The sequence below is a fragment of the Eretmochelys imbricata genome, chromosome 22, assembly GCF_965152235.1.
Source record: "Eretmochelys imbricata isolate rEreImb1 chromosome 22, rEreImb1.hap1, whole genome shotgun sequence".
Lineage (NCBI taxonomy): Eukaryota > Metazoa > Chordata > Testudines > Cheloniidae > Eretmochelys > Eretmochelys imbricata.
The window spans coordinates 20595673-20617289 of record NC_135593.1 but is presented as its reverse complement, the minus strand read 5'-3'; the positions used below and the strand labels follow the sequence as shown (position 1 = coordinate 20617289).

The 21617-nt window shown below is 49.0% G+C and overlaps 1 protein-coding gene across 1 annotated transcript in view; it reads left to right on the top strand.

Annotated features, from left to right (window-relative positions):
- Positions 1–2508: 2508 nt before the first annotated feature.
- Positions 2509–21617, top strand: part of BCL9L (BCL9 like) — an 86959-nt gene continuing 67850 nt past the window's right edge. Inside the window, exons 1-2 of the mRNA XM_077839929.1 lie at positions 2509–2540; positions 3349–3483. The gene's annotated coding sequence lies outside the window, so the exon portion shown is untranslated. The remainder of the gene's footprint in view (positions 2541–3348; positions 3484–21617) is intronic.

Here is a 21617-nt window from a genome sequence, read left to right as displayed (position 1 = left end):
TGTCACTCCCCTAGATCTTGTTAGATGAGTGGAAGAGGGGGGTCAACCCCATGGAGGGACCTGCCAGTGAGGAGGGGGATTTTATACTGGTTTCTGGAAGGGACAGGAAGCCAAGGTGATTTCAGTGGAAGGGGGTAGCTGCGTGGCCGCAGTTCTAGGTGCAAGAGAAGGGAGATGCTGTTTCATGCGTGAAGGGTAGGGGCTCGAGGCAGTCAGGTTGGTGGTTGGGAGTTGTCCAGATGAGAAGAGGTGAAGACTCAATGACCAATCTCGGCAGAAGTTGTGGGCCCAGGGGAAGGAGGAAGAAGAAAGTGGAATGCCTGGGTTCCTCATGGGAGTGAGGACCAGCAGACTTGAGTTCTGGAGAGAGATGCAAGTGGTAAGGGATTTGGATTGAATATGCGGTTTAGTGGAGTTTCATTCAGAGATGAAGCCTGGACAGTTTGGGGTGAGGATGGAGCAGAGGGGGCTGGAATTTGGGCTGAGAAGCTTCTTCTTGCCACTTAGCAGGACATCAGTCTGGGATTTGTTAAGCTGAATTAAATGGTGTTGGAGCCAGGCCCTAGTGGTGCAGAGATGCTTAGTGACTAAAGGACAGAAGCTGTGACAAGGGTATAGTCTGGGGTGCACGCAGGTACACTCCGCTCCCACACGTGTGTACGTTCACAAACATGTATGTGCAAAATAGAGACTAAACGTTAGTGATACTGGTGTTGGCTAAACATGGACCACAGCATGTATGTAAACAGACTCCTGAGTCACACACACTTCTTGCATAGCCACATGCCTGAAAAGCCACTTGCAAGGGTGCGTGACCATAGTTCGTATGTAGGCTCTGCCATTCCCTTACAGGGTGTGAACCCCCAATGCAATCATGCATGATTTTAAACTGAGCAGCAAGTGACGACCAGGGTTGACTGCCAGAAGCTGGGACTGGACGACAGGGGATGGATCACTTGATAATTGCCCTGTTCTGTTTATTCCCCCTGAAACATCTGGCATTGGCCATTGTTGGAAGATAAATTTGTTAGTCTCTAAGGTGCCACAGGTACTCCTTTTCTTTTTGCAGATGCAGACTAACACGGCTGCTACTCTGAAACCTGAGCTAGATGGACCCAGGATGGCTGTTCTTAGGCTGTTCTCTGATCTTCCCGCATACTGAAGGGAGAAAGACCAGTGGAGATGTGGGTGCTCAGAACAGCAGCTTCTGACATACCTGCTAGTTTTAGGTAAAGTACTCAATAATCCCATTAGTTCTAATAGCCAGTAATTTGCCACTTCCCTCCCCCTCCCCCCATACACACACAGAGTTTACTAAGTTCCCATGATGGAGCTGGATGGTCAGACAGATTACCCAGCCCTCTTATTAACTGTACAGCACTCAGCTCACCCTGCATGTGCTTGGGTGTATGGCAAAGCCTAGTTCATGAGTATTAGCATAGCATGAGTGAGTGTATGGAGTTTGAAACTGTGAGGCCTTTGTTTTGCGTGTACTGTACCTTTACAGTTCTGCTACCTCTCCCAGACTGCAAAGACAGCCGCCATTCTCTTCTGAGGTGCTGCACCTGTTGTTGAGATAACACCTGCTGCACTCTCTCCTGGAAATTTTACTTTTGTTCTTGGCATTTTCCTCATTCTAAAATTAGTGGCTTTAGGCTGAACATTTCTGTTTTGCTGCTACTGCATGGAAATGTAACTCTTGTTTGCATAGTTACAGCCCCCTTAGTGAAGCAACACTGTACCTTTCCATGCAGCAGCAGGATCTCTCAGGCCAAAAGCATCATAGAGCCAGAGCACTGGATGACCCAGTAGGTACAGTCCTTTAAGAACCTTCCTTTGCTGAAAAATCAAAGTCAAGAACATTTCCTCCTTGTTGAGAAAAGTGCTGGCATTTGGTGACACCTATGAGCCATGTGGAAAGGACTGTGAATGTGTAAACTGGAATAGGCCACAATCTGCTAGAATTCATACCAGGCGGGAACAATTCTGCCTTGGTGGGGAGATGGACCTGAATAAGGATTTTGGTGACCCCACTGTAATAAAACACTCAGAAAAGGAAAGACTTAAGCTTTTCACAGCCAACAGTTCAAAAGCAAATAAAGGATTTAGGGCCTGATCCTGAGAAGTGCTGAGTACCCCAGTCTCCACTAAAGTCAGTGGCAGGATTGGTCTTTTAACCAAAGTAGGAATCCTGCCCTCTACTCGAATCCTGTGGAGAGTTTTCATATGATCTGATCATTAGTGAGTCAGATCCACAACAGCAACAAGGAACCTCCCTCTTCATTGTCAAAGTTTAATTCACTCCCAAGCGAGGAGTTGGTAGGGGCTTGGGCTCTCTAGGGGCTGCTTTTAATTACTGTGCCAACCAAGCAGGAGACTCAGGTGCAGATATTTAGCTGATTTGCTAAGTTTGCCTACGTGGGGGCTGCCTGTCCTCTGTCATTAGCTTGGGCAGCTTTCCTCATATTTGAAAAAAAACTCATTTCTCTTCTTTTACTCCTAGGAACAAGCAAGAGCACCAGTCCTGAGTGTATAACTTTGTAAGATTTGCTCTTTCAGAGTTTCCTTGATTTAAAAATATATATATATATATTTAAGGCTCCTCATCAATGTCCTTTGAAAACTTTGCCTCTCCTGCCATTATTTCTCTGGGCCATAAGTGCAGGTGAGGCATTTAGCAATGGGGGTTAATTGTTTCCCATCATCTCTTTTTGCAAGGTGTTCCTCTCAGTCAGACCACTGGGAGGCCAGAGGAGGAGACCTAGATTAGGAAGCAGTTAATCAGTGGAAGAGGCAAACTGGGGCTTTTATTTTGACAGGGCACTGCTTGGCTTCTTGTATGAAGGCAAAGTGAATGATCCTGTTTCTCCAAATGATTATTCAGACTAAGGAAGAGAAAGAGGGAGAGAAAGGAGCACTCCATACACAGAGCTTTGCCCACTTTATAACAGCATCCTCTCAAAAATACAGAGATTCTTAGCTGGAGGGATCTAACAGACAGTTAAACAATAATAAGGATCAAGAGTGGGGAAAAAGAAAATTGTGGAGAAGGTTCCTGTAACTTCAGGGTGGCAAGAGGGAAGTTGCTGCTAAATATCAGGCAACCAGCAGCCTCCCCCACCAGAAACTGAGTCTGAATTGTCCTCAAGTGAAAGTGAAACAACTGAAGGAGTGAAAGTGTGTGCGAGAGGCAGAGTGTTTGCAATGTGTGTGTGTGCTGTGCATGTAGGTGAGACTCCAGTGTGTGTGGAAAGAGCATGATCCACTCCCCAGAGCCCCCTGCAGCTGGCTGGAAGGCTGTTGGTGAAGAAGACCATGAGCCCTGACTGCATGGCTGTCCCCCAGCAGCTTCCAGATCCTCAGCTCCCCTCTAACAAGCTTCACCGAGGAGACAGCTGCTGAAAAGCCCAAAGGAGAAAAAAAAGCACAGGATCACTATGGGAAATACCTCTGGCCTTTCTTGAGACCCGGAGCAAGAGAAAGGTAAGTAGTCTCCCAACCACTTTCTTTCAATGCCTGAGTGTTTTGAAATGAGAGGACTGTCCTACAGGCAGGTCCATTTTGTATAGTGTAGTGATAAGTCTGGGGCTGGGCAGGGGGGGTATTTTTTCCACCATGCTGCAGACTTCCTAGGTGTTTTTCTTAAAAGATTGGTCAGAGTCCTAATCTTTATTTTCCCCAGGAGACTGCAAGGGAGGGCCCTTGTGGGAAACTCCAGTTTTGTTTTCCTCTTAGATTTGGGAGGAATGTGGTGTGCCTTATGCTTAGGATTCCTGGTAGCAAATGAAGACCTGTAGTTGCAAATGTTTAATTGTTTTGAGTTTAAAATTAAAGGTCGTCTTGCTTTTTTGTTCTTGTTTGTGAGGAAGTAAGTGCCCTCCCCTGCTGCCTGTTGGTATGCAGGGCTGCTCTGGGAGCTCAGCTTGGGCTGCTGACTTGGAGTACAATTCTATGTGTCTGTGTGTTGTTTTTGTGAGAAATTGACAGTTTCTTTTGAACATCACCTCAAAGCCCAGATCTTTGATTATGGCTGTCATTTTCAGTCAGCCTAGCTGGCAATAGGCACGGGGTGATGGACAGCACAGGCATCCAGTGACTGGGTAGAAGTCACTGAATTGAATCAAAGTACAGCCAGTGTGAAGAGAGCAGGCAGGCCCTTTGGCAACTGAAGGTTGGCTGCGTGGCCCCAAAGGCTTCTGGTAGCTGTAGTCTTTTTCCTTTCTCTTGTTTGTCTGGCTGCTCAAGCAGAAGTCTTTGCTTTTCTCTTCATTTTTTTCATGTGCTCAGAAATCATGGTGGGCTGCAGGCTGCTGTGCATAGAGACTGAACACAGGCCAGTCTGAAAATGCAGCATGGCAAAGTAATAGATTAGCGCCTGCATCTGGCTTTACAGAGGAGTAATCAGACATTGTACTACAACTCCCATGGGGCTGTTTGTTTTTAGGGGGTAGAGGTGGCAGAATTGAGAGGTTCCTATACAGAGGTGACAAGAACTTCTTGTGGAAAGAGCACTGGCCTCAGAGGAGTCTGGATGTATTAGGTCGTTTTCCCAGTATCTCATTTCTGTCCCTTCTGCTCAGTTTGCAATATGCACTTGTCTACAGCTCTGGAGCAATGATGCAGGGGATCTAGCCCTCTAAATATTCCTGTTCCCTCCTCGCTGCATGGAGAGTTTTCTGACTTGGGGATGTGTGGGACAGAGGCCCTGTCTGTGCCTCCCTTTCTCTGGGCACATGATAAGCCTCATCTCCATTCTCTTTGGCCCTTGGTGCTTAGTTTTTATGTTTGGAGACTCATTCTCTTAGGCTGCAGTGCTTCCCCTTTGCAAGGGCACTGTCATTGGCAGCAGTTCCAAGAGTATTCTCATTGATGGCTCTGCTACAGGTATGACAGGCTTACCTGCCGTGCATCCAGCCTTCCCCATGTGCTCCAGGCCTGGCTTGCTCTGTCTGGGACAGATCTGGGTTTCGCAAGTCTTCGCCAGTTTGGACCCTGGGGTGGCTTGGAACTGTGGCCCATTTTATCTGGAACTATCGAAGTTCAGGTAGAGTCTGGATAAATGGGTCCAATTTTGGCCAGTCTCTTATCCGTGAACTAGACAACAGGGAAAAGCTCTCCCCATTCCCTGGAATATCATACCAGGGTCTGCTCACTGTTCTCACTTGGGAAGGAAGGATACCTGGTCAGTTTGCAAAGAGCAAAACTCCTTTTTTTTCTTCCGCATTAACCTTCCCTCCCCCATCCAAATCCACATTAATGTGCCCTTCACTGTTTTGTGTTGAGGAGGTGGTGAAGTTGCCCCAGCACTGCTTTGTGCTAGCAGCCACTTGCTGGGGTAGAAACATGAGAGGGCTGCATTTCTGTACATGTAAGTCATGCTACATGACAGGGCATGCTGTTGTGGTGTAGTATGCAGCGTCTGTATGCCTTAGGGAAGTGCTACATGACATGGTGTTCCGCTGTGGTGTCCTACACCTGCGTCCTGAGCACGTAAGGCAGAGCATTGCCAACACTGAAGGCACAAACAACTGCACACCTAGGACTGCGTTGCTGCCTTTGCAGAATGGAATATGAGGGTTTTAGCTGCTTACTCTTGACCTGTGGCCTAGTCTCCTGTGAACACAGCCCTGAGTTCTTGCCACCCTTTCCAAATCCTGCTTCACACCAAGCAGGAAATAATGACATGCCATCAATTGCAAAGTTCTTTGCAAAGGAGGGTGTGCATTGTTCTCCCTACTTTTATAGAGTGAGGGAGAATGAAACTGAGGCACAGAAAGGGGAAGTGGTTTGCCCAAGGTCACATGGTGAGTCTGTCAAAACTGAGCATCCAAACCCTTAATACTATAGAAACCTTTTTTTTACATCTAATCTACCATTTCTGCTGGACATAAATATCCTGTGATGCCCTCTCCTTCCTCTCTCGTTGTATTGCATAGTGAACTGAGGAGAAATCTATCATGTTTTTCACAGTTTTCGTGCCTTAATCATGTTTCAGTTCTCTCTAAATCCAAAACCAGAACTTAATCTTTTTTTGGCTGAGGATTTTTTGAAAGAATATCAAAAATATACTTAAAAAAATACAGGCTTAAAACCAAGGTTTTGTTTTGTTTTGTTTGTTTGTTAACCCTGTACCAGGAGGCTAATAATGATATATACTCATAGACTTTAAGCCCAAAAGGGACCGTCATCTAGTCGGACCCCATGCACATTGCACAAAATATTACTTTAAAGCTTTCTACCTATTAACTCATCTCCTGTAAGATGGGTCCTATTGCCCCATTTTACAGATGGGGGAGGAAAGTGAGGCCCAGTATTTGAAGTGACTTACCCAAAATCACACAAGGCAGTGTCAGAGCTCAGATTAAAACTCAGGCATTACCGAGGGTGCTTGAATAATTTGTAATAGTGAAGATTCTGAGAGCCATTGAACCAAAATGTAAACCCTGTATATGATGGAAGCCACTTCAAGCCAGGGAGTGCAGCAGCACGCCTAGTTCCAGCACCTATGCGAGTTCGTAGCTCGCAGTCCTGTGCTCTAATAGCTAGGCAATGCTGTCTCAGTGTAGCTGCTGACTGCATAGAATGCATTGGGGCTAAACTCTGCTTTGGTTCCACTGGTGTAAATCTGGAGTAACTCTTGACTGGCCTGGGGCCACGCAGTGGACTTGTACTTGTTTGGGACCTCTAAGACTTCGTCAGCTCTGTCTGTCTCTTTTGCGAACAATTCAACCCAGTTTGCACAAGCTTCTCAAAGTTTGGTATTCTGGGAAGGGATCTTTGCCTTCTCTTCCCCCCGGGAGTCCACCTTCCTGCCAGCATCCCCTGGGTTCTCACCCTTCCAGCTCTACTTCCTGAGTGAGGAGGCCTGAGGGGGTTATTCCCCTTTTATCACAGCTGCTGCTCACCTAGACAGAAAGCTCTCCCTTACCTCACCAAGGTACCTAAGCTGCATTCCTGGCCCATGCAGCCTGGAGGCCAAGGGATTTTTCTGCAGTTATTTTGTCTGGGCTTAACCCACCCCCACCCACCCCCTGGCCTGATGCATCTTCCCCAGTCAGGTACCACAGCTGCAAAGTCCAAGTCACTGCCAGTCTCATCAGCATTTCTTGTGCCTGGTATTTTACTTATGGCCAATACCATGACATGTTTCCCTTTGGTGGATTCAGGCTCATCTGCTCTGGTGAGCGAGGCTTTACCCATCCCTGTGCTGTTGTCTGCTTGTTTGCTATCTAAGTGGCTGTCCTTGTGGGGATCTAGAAGTAGAAATGAACTCTACAGGTGGGGGACTGGTTGGACCCATCCCTAGTGGGCAAGGCAGACTGGCTTCCGGCCCTCCATTCCCCTGATGTCTGTCCATTTCAGCTTTGAATGTCTTGAGTAATGGACACCTAGTCCCTTAGAGAAATTATTCTTCCATGGAATGAGTCTTCTGACAGAATCTTCCCCTCCTTTGCTTGTGCTCTTGGACCTGTCCAAGAATCACAGCCTTGTGGGCAGCAATTGTATTCCACTACCAGTCATCTGGTGGCCAGGGCAGAAAAACATAGCTCTCTTTGGCTCTTTGCTGCTGACTAACCATTTCCAGACCCTTCACTGTCACTGTTGCTCTTCTGTAAAAACATTTTCCAGTTTGGCACAAGTTGGGGCTCATTTTCTACCCATCCCACATGCTGTGGGGACCATGTGAGGCTTTGCTCATCCATTCTCCCACTCCTTTGTTCAGGTAATTCTAAGATCACAGAGCCGTGATGGCATAAGATGGCCATGTTGGTCACCTTGGATGTCTGCCCAGAAATACCCACAGCCCCCAGTTTCAACTGAACAGGACCCTGGAGGTTGCCCTACAGCTGTGGTTTTCCACATGGTGGTGGTGGTCTGGCAAAGACCCAGAGTTATATCAGCCACTGCATCCTCTCCCCAAGGTGCTGGACCCTGCCCTTGCAGGGGTAGAGACTCAGGACAGGTCTGTAATTAAAGCTGTTGCTGGGATAGTAATCTCTGTTAGGAGTGTGTGGGGGGGTTTAAAGACATTTTTATACCAGCAAAAGCTCTAGTATAGATGCAGTGATGGGGGAGATATGCTTTTGCAGATATAGCTTAGTTTGTTTGGGAAAGTGGGGTAAGCTATATTGGCAAACACACTCTTTTCTGGCATTGACTAGGCCTTGGTCCCCACCAGTTTTCATCCTACTACAACCTGATTTCTTTCCCTCCTGTGGAAGGTGCTGACTGTCCAGTGCAAGTTCTGTGAGCTGTTTGTGTCTCACTTCTCCACAGGGTTGAACTTGTGAATCTGTGGTTAAAAATTACCCCAGAAGTCACTGGTTCACACACATCTCAGAGCAAAGAACCTAGGAGTTTGGCTGATGCTTTTCCTTCTCCATTTCTGATAGTAACCATAAGATCTATTGGTGTGGGCTGGGGATGAGGAGGGGGGAAGCAGGGAAGGCTGAAAATCAGGATTCCTAGAACCAAGAATTGAATCCATCTATGAGGTGCTGGTGTGACCCTTGGACAGGTCATTCCTGCTCTGGGTGCCTCAGTTTTCCATCTGTGTATACCTCCTAGGGAGTTGTGCATGTAAAATGCCTTGCGTTCCTGTCTGAGAAATGCTGGAGGAGGGCAGGGTGTCAGTCTCTGTGCTGATCTCTATTGTCCTTGCCCTGCCTTCCCTTGTGAACCAGAGCTGGCCAAGTCACATGGGCCTTGTTGGAGACTCTCTCCCAGATGGTATGTTTCCACAGGACAATCTCCAGGACACCTGCTTGGCACCAGGCAGCTCCCGTGGATATCCATTTCTTTCCTGTCCTCTGTCAGACACAGTTACCAATTGTGGGTTTGGGTACTGAATTACCTCTATCTGGGGTCACCTCCTTGTGGAGCCTGTACTGCTGCAGGGCTATTCCGTGTCAGGAGTTGGCGCAGAGGAAGCAGTTAATGTCACTGGCACCTGCTTTTGATTTAAGGGGGAGCCACGTAATCAAGGGGCGGATTGCCAGGAACCGTGCACGTATCCAACTTCCTTGGAAAGCAGGGTTGTGTCTGTGAGTGCAGCAGGCATTCTGTTCTCCAGTGCAGAAGGAGAAGGGAGCTTGTGCAATGCCAGCCAGGCTTTGTCATGACTAACCAAGACCTGTGCCGATTCCCAGAGATCAGGATAGTGAGATTCCATCTTCCCACCAGGTCCAAGTAGGGCTCCCTGCTCCCCCTCTGCTTGGCATCCAGCTCCCTACTTTGTATGGATGGGAGCAGAGCATTGTTGAGACCTGCCACGTATGTGCTGGTGCCTGGGTTATGATGTGGGCTGTGAAACACCCTTGGGACTTGAGTAGTTATGAGAGTCCCCACAGCCAGTACTCCCGCCCTGCTCCCTACAGCAGGCCCTGCTGGGAGAGGCCAACATTGGAGACTCCTTTGGGAAGGGGCCACAGCCATGGCCAGTGGGGTTCTTCAGTGCTAGTGTCAATTACAAGGAAGCAAGGCAGAGGAGAGACAAGAGAGTCCTGTGTAGAGCAGGGAGGAAGTGACATCCCATTCTTTTCACAGCAAGGAGCTGGTCACTGGAGGTGTGAAAGTCTGTTGAGGCTTCTCAGACTGTGAGTAGTGGGCGACGGGGTGCCTCCTTGATATACTTAGCTGTTGCCTCCTTCTGGAGGGGGGTGGGGGGGCTTTTCCTCCTCAGCTGACAGGGTCTTGATGTGGATAATTGAATGGCTCCTCTCTGAGCCCTGATTTACCCCCCCACACGCACAAATCCAATGGAACCATCCAGGGTGCTGTAAATTGGGGAGACTGCCTCCCTCTGTATCAGGCCTGCTGTTGGAGGGGAAGGGTGTTCTCTTGGGGAATCTGCTCCCCTCTGCCCTTCCTGGCAGAGTGGGAGGGCAGGCCAGGCTGTGGTTCCAGCAACTCTGGTTCTGCTGCTGTTGAATGGGAGCAGAGTGGGGAGGACCTGTGAGGGGGGGTGGTTTGGGGCGGCACACAGTGAGAATGGCCCATGCATCCTGCAGCACTGGTACTTGTGAGCAATGAGACGTGGTAGCCATGCCCAGGAGGCAGTGGTATTGGCTGTAGCTATAAAAGTCTGAGCAGGATCTCTGTGGTAGGGATGGGGCTCTGTCTGTTAGGAACTGTTAGTCCCTCCTGTGGCTCATTCCCTTCCTCTAACACCCCCCCCCCACACACACACACTTCCCTGGGGACAGACATCTCAGCCCTGGCTGTTCGGCTCCATCTGGCTTCTTTCCTTCTGCAGTCTCTGAGATGCTCAGGCCTCTGTCTGGGCCACGGGATCTGCTCCATGCTAAATCTATCAGGGCTGGGAGAAGTGAGTCTGTTCCTCAGTATATGAGGTTCCAGAAGACAGTGCTGGGACCTGCTTGTCTTCATGCTGAACAATAACAACACTCAGCTCTTCGGAAGCACCTCTCAGTTGTGGAGCTCCAAGTACTTCATAAACCTGAATCCTCCCAGCACCCCTGGGAAGGGAGCAGCCGTGCTCCCTCAGTCTTCCAGGTGGGAAAATCAGAAGTACTGAGAGTAGAGAGAGATTATTCAGGCTCACACAGAGTCAGCGACAGAGCAGGGATCAGAACACAAGAGCCTCAGCTCAATCCCCAGCTCCTCCCCCTAACTCCCATGGCCTACCAGAACGGGGGATAGAACCCAGGAGTTGGGGCTCCCTGGCTCTTACTGCTAGATCCCACTTCCTCTCAGAGCAGAAATAGAGTCAAGATGTCTTGAACCCCAGTATGCATTCCTGAAAGTTAGGGGGCAATGAGGAGCCTCCTCTTGGGTTTTCGGCTCTGGGGCTGTGGCTGATGCTCCCCAAGGTGATAAGCAGCTCCAGGAATTGGCTGCATTCTGTACCTTGGGACGGGGTGTCTCCCTGGTTGATGAAAAGCTTCACTGGAGCCGAACCCTGGGCCAGGAGCCAGGTTGGCGTCCTGTGCCAGAGAGAGGGCGAGACTTGGAAAGTGGAGCCAAACTCCTCCTGTGTGAGAGATGGCCTGAAATACCAAGTGAAACCACAGAGTGCTCCTTGTTCTGCCTCTGCCTGCTGGTCTTCCCTTGGCCTGAGGAGTGTGGGAGGTCACAGCACTTGGCTGCTGAGGAGCAAGCAGAGCCCAGCAGAACATATGCGCCTTTCTGCTGTCTCCCAACTCTCAAAGGTGCTTGTTGGGGTGTTTTTGTTTTTAACCTTGTTACTCCTGTCTCTCTGTCCCTTGCTACTACTAGTGCAAGAGCCTTCTCCTCTGTATCTCCTTCTGTCTGAAATAACCCATGCAGAGTTGCTCTCTTACAGCTCAGCTGAAAACCTGTCCTCTTACTTGCCTCTGCCTCTTTAAATAATGAAACAGAGGGAGAGGAATTAGCTGGGAAGTGTCTTGAAGACATAGTTTGTATAAAGCTGACTGCACAAAATATTGAATGTTTACAGACTTTATGCTCCTTAAAATGTAAGCAAAGGAAATGCCAGGTTTTGCTTGGGTTTGTGTGAGTACACTGTAGCTTCCTATGTTACTGGGCTTCCAGAGACTGGCAGTGTTAACATTCGGCATTGTCGTGATCCAGCAGAGAATCTTGAGTAAGCTACAGAAGTAGGCAAGGGTAGTCTCTGTTTTACAGATGGGAAACTGAGGCAAGAAGAGAGGAAATGACATCGCCAAGGCCATAGAGTAAGTGGTAAAGTTGGGGATAGGCCTTAGGAGTCCTAGCTCCTGATTCCTCTGCAGTGCTGCTTCCCACCCACTTTCCTTCCTATATGTCCCTTAGGGTCTGAAATAGCCACTTGTAACCAGGGGTAGAGTAGGGGTCTCATTGCCAGCTCTCTGAATGTTTCAGCCCAATGATTTCTTTTGGGAAATGTTGCAGTTGCTGTGAGGCCGTCTGGCAGATCTCTGCACTTGAGGGCTGGAGTCCTGCTGTGTGCAGTGTGGACCTTGGTCTGCAAAACCAGCTGTGGTGCTGCTGCAAGGGAGTGCTCATTAACTGTGTTCCCTATTGGCAGCAAAAAGCTTTCAGTTCTCCCCAGGGCATATGCAGAGGTTTCCACATCCCATATGCGGCAGGCAGGGACTTGGCTACTTTGGCTCAGGGGATCGCAGTGCCTTTGGTAAGGAAGGGAAATACGAGATCCTGACTGAAGAGCTCACCAGGAGTACTGGTGCAGCAGGGTGTTCTGTTCAGTTAGGCTTAATAACCGTGGATTCTGGGATCCAAATACCTAGGTGTGTTCAAAGCATCCCAGCGGATGGCTTTGCTTGATAAGTGGTGTGCCATGTGTAGGAATTGAGTAGTATGTCTTGAAATAGTTTAGAGACTAACTAATTAGCTCACGAAAGCTCATGCTCAAATAAATTGGTTAGTCTCTAAGATGCCCCAAGTACTCCTTTTCTTTTTGCGAATACAGACTAACACGGATGTTACTCTGAAACTTGAAATAGTTTGTGAGCCTTCTCATGGTGCTCTGTGTTTAGCACCCTGTCAGGGAAGCAGTATGTGTGTGTGGCTAGGACCTGCATGTTGTGTATACTTAGTAAGCAGTGATTTGGACCTCCCTGTGCCTATGTGATTTCTTCATGTTACATTTGTTGTCCATGGAGCCAAAGACACAAGAGAGTGTTTGTTGCACTGCATTCTCCTGCTGCAGAGAGGGCTGGGCATGCTCCAGCAGAATGCCAATCCCTGTCTCCAAATAAGGCTGCATCCTTGTTTGGGGGAGGAAGCTGAGTGGCTGGACTTTGCCCCAGAGCATGGTGTTTGTGGATCTGAATGTTGGCAAGCTTGTCAACTGAGCGCCATCCTCATATCTGTGTTGAGTTCCTGCTGACTTCACCCACAGGTCCAGTCATTGCATTTTTGGTGCTTTCTCATGTGAACATAACACCAGTGAAAGGCTCCAAACCCAGTCTTAGAGATTGGTGTCTTCTCTATCCGTGCAGAGCAGGAGCAGCCTGGGCAGAGGCAGGGCAAGTTTCCCCCACACTACCCCTGTCAATATAACTCATCCCAACCTGCCAGCGACATGATGTTTCCTCTAGAATCTTCTTGATCTATCAAGCTTCAACCCCTAGAGCCAAATTCAGTCCTTTTGTAAAGGGGTGTAACTCCACTGAAGCCAATGGAGGCTGCACTGCCCGCAGTCAAGATGTATGTGGCCTGTCCTGGCTGTGGTAGATGCCCATGTGGGGATTCCCCCACCTCACTTATATCCAGGAGTGATAACTGCCCTGCCAGGGCTGTGTCAATCAGCACATCATACAGATAAAGACTTGACTGAGCATTTCAGTCTTCTTTAAAAGCAAATACTGGTTTAACTTGCTCAGTGGATACAATGATCTCCTTCTCTTTCTGACCTAAATGATTGTGTGGTGTTTTTATGCAATGGTAAACAGCTGTCATAGTCCATGCCAGAGATGGCTGCATTTCAATAGTGGGTTAAGTGATCTCTGCCTCATGCAGTTGGGTACTGAAGTGTTCTAGGCTCCTTAGGGATGATATAATGTGAGGCTCTTGTCATTAGTGGGCTTGGGATTTTGAACTTGGACTAGGCAGGGCACTAAATATGCATAGTTTGAGGCTTTGGGAGACCCAAATGTCTGAGTGTTCTGAGAGCATAACTGGCTGGGATGGGGAGGAATTGTTTGGGGTGCTCCAGGGGAGAATGGCTAGGAGCCAGGGGATGAAACTCCAGGTGACTTTCTGACATGAACTGTGTAATGCCCTGTAGTGTAGCTGCCTTCATTCCTTCCCTTGGTAGGAGACCATCCTGCATTGGTCCCGAGTGGAGATTGGGTCAGACGAGACATGAGTGGAGCTAGTCTGGCCACAGCTTAGGCTCAAGCATGGGTGGTTAGACTGAGCTGAAAGCTGCTTGTGTCCAGTGTCTGCACAGCCATGTTTGAACTTCTCCCTGGCAAGGAGAGAGAGAAACTGGGGAGAGAAACAGGGCTGGGCTGAGCAAGTTGCTTCTGCCCCCCCGTCCCTTGGACATAAACAGGGCAGCAGCTCCGAACTCCAGAACTGTCACTGAGGACAGCTTGGGGGCCAGCTCGGTGCTGGTGGTTCAAAAAATAAGTTTTGCCTCCAGAACTCTCTGCCTCTCAGGCTGTGATGTTTTTGAGAGGGGTGAAGCTGTGGTTTAGAATGAGCCCTCTGGATGGCAAGAAAATTGCTGAGTAGCTACTTTCCAGGCTGCCGAGGACCAAGCCAGGGCCCAGCTTGGCTGCCAGAAGCAACAGGCTTGGAATTTCCTCTGCCCGGTGCCAGGTCCTCTCAAGCTGGCCACTGCACTTCTGATGGGGCCAAGGCTCTTCCAGAGCCCCACGGAGGGGTGTGCTCCCAGAGCAGGGTGGGTTACACTTAGAGCTCAGAACCTCCTCCCCATTTTTGGGGCCTGAGAGAACCTCCCCGCATTCTTGGGGCCTGGTTTCTATTTTCTTTTCCAGGGTCCAAGCTGTTTTGAATTATGCAGCCTGCACCTCCCGCGGGGCTCCCGGAGCAGCCGCCTAATGAGCTGAGCTCCTGACAAACTTCACTCTGGCTCTGGCTGCGCTCGGAAAATTTTACAGCCTTTTCAGAGAAAGGAAATGCCAGTAACGTCTGTCTCTTCTTATTTTTATGAGGGGGTCCCAGTTGAGTGGGGGATGGGAGGCTTGGAAAAGAAGACAGGAAGGATTTTGTATAGCACTTATGGCCGTAACCCGCTGCCCCCCTCAACCAATGTGCATTGGAGTGGGGATGCTAGTGATTGGTGCATGGTAGCGTGAAACTGTCATGGCTGCACCCTTTCAGAGCTGTGTACAATATGGGGTAAGACATGTAAAGGGCCATGGGGGTGGGGAACATGGTGGAGCAAAGGAGATTTCAGAGACTTGTGCAGTGGGAACAGGAAGTACCCACTAAGCAGTGACAGGCCCTGGGGAGGCAGGAGTGTGAATGATAGTGGCGTGGGACTAGGCCACCAGCCTGGATTTCATGAAGTACTGAGCCCCTGTGTACCTGAGCCTATGGCTTCCTAGTGGGAAATAGTTCTGTGGGGACAGGCCCAACAGCTCCCCTTGTCCCCTGCAGCGCACAAACCACCTGTCATCTGTTGCTGTGTGCTTAGCAGAGCTGGAAGGAACAGTGAAAGTTCGCCCCCAGCTGGCATACTGCTGACTCAGTGGGAGGGAAGGAGAGGGGAGGAAAGTCTCAGGTGCTAGGAATTGGGAGCCACATATGGGTGGATAATTTTGCATTGATGCGTGAACTTGTCCAAATGCTCCTCACACAGACAGTGGGGAACTCTGCTACTGGCTGCCAGGATAGTTACTAGTCATTTAATCTTTGCTAATTATGTGTTTAAATGAAATATAAAAACCAGAGTTTTATTATTTCTACTGTGGCAGCATCCAGAGGCCCCACCCTGCAGAGTCAATTAGACAGTCCCTCCCCAGAATGCATTAGTGACATAGTGCCAGGCAATAATCTCATGGGGAGAAAGGGGTTAGGAGCAGCACGGCCCTTCTTAACACAAGGAAGTCCAGGAGCCTGGTCTGTTCACAGATTGAATCTGCTCCCCAGGTGGCTCAAAGTCACTCCAGAACCCGGGGGTGATTAGGATAGAGCATGTCTGAGTGCACTGGTGGTGAAAGGTACCAGAATATTATCTCTGGAGACTGACATCCTCTCTATTCTCAGAACATGCGCAGATCAGGCTGCCCTGTGTTGTCCTTGTCCCCTTGTTATGGAGTGGTCTCAACTAGAATGAAAGGGGAATGCAGACTCTCTGGGACCTCTGTTGAGACTGCCAGCAAGGGATCAGTTGTGGCATGGTCACTATCTCCTGGAAGCCACCAGTTTGCTTATAGGTAACCATTCAACAGCTGCCGGCTGGTCACATTGGTGTTGTGGTGGGCTGGATTGGAGGTGGCAGCCTGGAGTTGAAAGTCTCCTGTTAAGGAGGCAGACCTTGTGAACTCACCCACTCCTCTGTGAGGGGCCCTTTGGACTAGGATTTAGCATGGCCAGAGTGTCTGGGCAGGGGGTTGCCCACGTGTCCATGCCTTGTGATCAGGCTCCTACCCTCGCTGTGTAGCGGCCTGACATGCAGCTTCTACCTTGTGTGCGTTCATGGTGTCGCCGGTTCCTTTCTCATGGCCCATAGGGATCTGTAGGGAGGGGATGGGGTGGAATATATAAAAATGCAGCTGCCTGGGGAGATGCACAGCCCCTTCTCTGGGTGAAGAGGGGTTTCTGCATGATCTGTAGGTATCAGCTGTTGCCGGTCAGAGTGAATGAGCATCAGATGTGGGCAGTGCATTGCCCTAGGTGGATGAAGTCTTGTGTTGGTCCCGCTCTGAGGGCTTTGTTTGTTATTCGTGTCAGGAGCATTGCTCTGGGTGGCTATTTGATGTGGCAGCCTCAGCAAGCCTGGCAGCCCCCAAAGCAAGTTGAGGAGTGGGGAGCAGGCACCAGAATTGTGCCCCATTCCTTCCTCTTTCTGCTGCACAGGGACTGGAGGGTATATCTCCCCAGGGCAGTGAGTGATGGGCCACCTCCCCTCCCCAACCTGGGAAGTGAGCAACAGCCTCCCACTTTCTCTAACAGATTTTATGGGTGGAATCTGGATTTTATTGGGCTAAAGCTTGGAGACTGGGTGCTCTCAAATCGCCCCTCCCTCCCCCAGCTGCAGAGTATGAATCCAGCCATCTCAATGTTTCCTCTCTGAGAACCAGCACTGGACCTCCCCCTTCAAACTTGCGGCTGCCACTGGTGTCTGGTTTCAGGGGAATAGCAGGGTGGGATGGGAGCAGCACGGGGTCCCAGGTGCTCCTGAGATGTGACGTGTTTGTTATTCTGCAATGTACCATTTTACATCAGAACTAACATGGTCTGGGGCCTGATTCTAGGGGCAGCTAAGTACCTGTAGCCCCTGTTGATGTCTGCACTTCCAGAACTAAGGCCCAAGTGACTCTCAGGTCATGCCCGGGTTTGGGCTGAGGCTCAATACCTTTCAGTGCCACTTGGTGAAGGAATATTGAGTCTGTATTGGGTTATCTTCACATCAGAGTGACAGGGCTGATAGCAGGGGAGTGAAAAAGTTTGGGTCTGAAAAATGAGGGAAGCAGCCATTCTCTCGGCAATGTAGGTGCTTTGCTATAAAGCACAGAACTGGAGGTGTGTTTATGAGGGTACTCTGTGTATGTGAACACGTGGGCGGGGGGAAGTTTCTGGATGCAAGTACATACAGTCAGGGTTGGGTTTTTTGTGTATTTGGTTTTTTTGGGGGTTTTTTTGCATGCCATGTTGGCTTCTGGCAGTCTCTGGAAGCGCAGTCTAAATGACCTCCATTAAAGTCCAGAGTCGGAGACAGACCCTATCTGCTCTCTTGGGCAGAGCTGTGTTCACTAGGGCTCTGCTGGTTTCAGGATTCCCTTGAACATGGTGCACAGGAGTTGGTTTTTGGCCAGGAAAAGGATGGGTTAGTCTGTATCCTTGTCTTCATGGAGAAATCCTCCCTCTGCACCACCAAAAATCCAAGACTGATGACCTCCACTGTGTACATAACCAAATTCTGAACCCTGTTCTACAGGGCCTGTTGTAGAAAAGGCCTTGGAGGGGTTTAAATGACTCTCTCATTGTCTGTTACTTATAGAACAAAATCTGCCACCTGAGTTGGTTGCTGCTGGGTTTACAGAAAAGAGCAAACTCCTCACTTTCCCCCACATTGGCCTGCTTCTAGCTTTCGCTCCTTGGGCAGCTACCAATGAACGTGTGAAGGGAGCTGCTAGGGCTGTGAGCCACCAGACTTCTTCCAGATTGGAAGCCTTGGTGGGATGGCACAGCATTGGGGTGGTTGGGCATGAAATGGCTGTTGGCATGTGTACCCCAGGCCTCAGAACATGCAGACCATGTGGTTTCAAATGGCTGTATCTGTGTGCTACAGTGTCAGTAACTGCCCTGGAGACTGGGAGTTGAGACTTCTCCAGGTTGACAAATATCATGCTTTAAAACAAACAAACAAACTAAAAATTTCAGCAGATTTTTTTTATTTGCATGATGCCAGCAGTGGCTTCCCATTTTATAGTCTTAAATTGCTGAAGTGGATGTTTTGTACTTATTTCCCTAATTGTTAGTAGAGTTTCAGTTTTTACACAGCATTTTTTTTCTACTAATAAGTTTCATATTTAAAATTCTTTTCTATGCTGAAAAAGATAAGTCCAGGCCTTTCATTAGCATCCTTGCTGTGAGAACAACACAAACTCAAATGCAAAACAGATAAGCAAATAGCTTGTGCTATATTTACAGCTGATAACACTTTCTGATGTATTGAACTTCCACAAGTCAGTAAAGTGGCAGTGCTTTGACCAGGCTTTGCTCCTCCATCGGCATTTGCATGCTAACATCAATGGGAGCTCCTGTGTCACTTCAGGTGCTTTTGAAAATCTCAAGGTACCGTAGGTACCTAAATATGGAGTTAGAAACCAATTTTTGAAAATTTGGGCCTGTGTATAAGAAAAGTCACAATCATTTTGTTAATGTATTGAAAGTCTAAACTTTTCTTTGATAACGCTGAAGCTGTTTTGTTTTGAAGTAACAAAGATTTTATGCCACTAAGAGAAGTCTCTAATAAAAATAAAATTTTAGCTCTTGATTGCTGCTAATGCTTACGCATGACAGTCGCTGGGACTCTTCCTCAGAGTAGTTTCTACTTAAATGTTTGCAGGGTCAGGATCTTAAGTTTCAATATTTTGTTTAGCCAGTTTTGTAAAATTAAAATAAAAGCCCCTGTGAGCTGTGGCATTTAAAATCCCAGCATAAATCATTCAGTTTATTAGAAATTTTAATCTAAAGTTGCAGTAGCACAATTTTTAGATTAATTTCAGAAAGCCTCAACCACATTTGAACAAATCTACTCTGGGACTTCTGGGTTCTCTTGCGGGCTGTCACTGCCTTGCTATGAGCCCTCTCTGTGCACCAGTTTCCCCATCTGTCAAAGGGGAGAATACTTGCCCCTCTCATGTGTTTGCAGGTCCTGGAAGGTGTTGTAGTGACACTGCAGCGTCTATACTCCACTCTGTATCCATCTCACCAAAACCAGCTGGAACAGTAAGTTGCCTTATGTGGTATCTGGCTGTGATTGGGGCGTGGATGAAGGTGGGCTGAGGTTCAAATTGGGTAGGGCTGCAGTGATGATTGGTTGCTTGGAAGCAGCAGGAAGTGGTGGCAGGGGTAATATCAGCCCTCCCCCGTCTAGGGAATTTCCACCTCTTGCTGCTTAGGTTTGCAACCTAAGGCCGTTGTTGGCTGGGGCCCAGTGGGATGGCTGGGTCTGTAGTTGCTATTTGTAGCTGTATTTGTGACTGTTGTCAGGGCACTCAGTGACTCGTATTTTCCTTCTTGTATAAAGTGGAAGAAGAATTAAGCTAATAAACACACCTGGAAAATGATCTGGAGGTGCCTGTTGCTCTTATTGTTTCTTCTACCCTTCCATCACTTTATGGACAACAGGCCTTTGCCTCCTCACGCGCGCATCAGCTGGCTATGGTATCTGACTTGTTAAACTCAGCATTCAGCTCAAAGTCTTGTTTTTCATCCATCCCAACATGAGGGTCAGATGGATATGACCATGGCCCTGCCCTGCCCCCACAGCAGAATTATGGTTGTCCAAACTCTGTTTTGCGTCTTGGTCTTATATCAGTGGGAACACTTCAGTTCACAAGGCTAGTTCCAAATATATGTCTCTTGAGTCGAGGTCTGAGGAGGAGAGAGATTGGGATCATAGCTCAGAGCAGGGGGAGCCCATGCTTTGCCCCTGACCCCAAAGGTACCCTGGCAACTTGCTAGGAATCACAAGTCCCAATTTAATTTTGCATATAATTAACTTTATATTGAGAATCCACACCTGCCATGATACTTGCTGATGCCTCCATCTGCCCCAGGAAAAGACCAGGAATTGTTTGATATGAACAGCAGTGGAAACAAGCTGAGGGAGACCACACAATCAGTGACTGGGAAATGGGTCTGGGAGTCCAGACTCCTGGGTTTCATTTCAGGTTTTACTATGGAGTCCACCGTGTGGCCTTGGCCAAGTCTTCCCATATGTAAATGGAGGGCAGCTATACTTGTACTCAGGGTTTTAAGGTCCTTGGGAATAATACAAGCCATGAGAGGGGAATCTGGCCTTTTTGGGCTGTTTAGTCTCTGCATCTATGGGGGCACATGGGCTAGGTTCAGGATTTCCATCACTAATGGGGGCTCTGGTGCCATGGAGTAGGCTCTCTTCCCTGGCGCTATCTCCGCTCCTTATCCCCTCTCCATACTCTCTTCTCCTGGGACTCTTCATCCCAGGTGGCACAAAACAGAGTCGAAAGGTAAAGTGGGGGCTGAGATCTAGAAGCTTCTCTCTGCCACTGTGCCCAGCAGGATGCGTTACTAGGGAGAACCTCAGTGCAAAGCTTCCCCAGGCTGCCTCATACTGCAGCAAGGGAGCAAACCTTCTCTACCCAGAAACAGGAAACCAGAACCACATGGGCTGCCTTAGAGCCCAGCTGATACCTCACGTCTGCAGAGAAGGGACTTGGCTTGGTCTAGATTCTCTGGCTTCCTGCCAAGGAGCTGACTGCTGCATTCTGTATCATCTGTTTGAAAAATGGAGGGGGAAAACACAGGCCTTCACTCCCAAGTGTACGTGGGAGGGGTGAAACTGTAAACCTGAATAGTCCCTGACAGGGGTTAGAATTGTCTAGTGCTTAAAGTTGGGGACTGGGAGTCAGGACTCCTGGGGTCTTTTCCTGTTTCTCCTAGTGACATACTGTCACTATGTCAGGCATCTATGCCACACGACTGTGAGGTGGGGAGGGGTTTCAGTAACTGTCTGTTGGTTACGTTGAGATGGGGCAGAGTATTATCTACTAGGTCTGGGGGGGCTCAGGCCCAAGTGCAGCCCCGGCACAAGGGCCTGCAGCTCCACCGAATACACTGAGAGAGCCACTTGTGCTGTGTCTGCCTGTGATTCCTGGTGCAGGACTGCTGGGTTTTATTGTGGAGCTCTTCCCTCCTTGGATCTAGGTTCTCCAATCACTGTCCTGATCTCTTTCTCTGACCCTGAGTTCAGGGTCCTGGGATTTCTGCTTCACATCTCGCACAGCAGTGGTTATTGGAGGAAAAAGGCAACTTAAGCTTTCTCAGTACAAACTGTCATGTTTGTTCAATTACAGTGCAGCAGCAGTGGCACAAGCCCCTGCCTCCTTCCTATTGCTGGGCTGGAGCACGGTGGGCCTTTGGCAGACATCTGCTGCCTCCTCCCCCAACCACCTCTTGGTAGGCAGGCCACAATGGCTTCCCACTGAACTGAGTTGCTCTTTACATCACTCCCCCACCCCAGCCAAAGCTTCCGTCCGGTCTGATGGGCTCCTTCACTGGACCTTGAAATGGTGGTTTCCCTGGAGCTGGCTAATATCCAAGCAGCTTTCCCTCTCATTGAATGATAGGTTAAGAATCTAGGGAGGAGGATGGAGGCGAAAGGCTTCAGGGAGCCTGGGTGTCACTTGCTCCAGTCTGGCTTGTGACAGGCAAACCTCCTCCAGGCTAGTCTCCAGTTGGAGCCCGGGGCCCCAGACATACGTGGT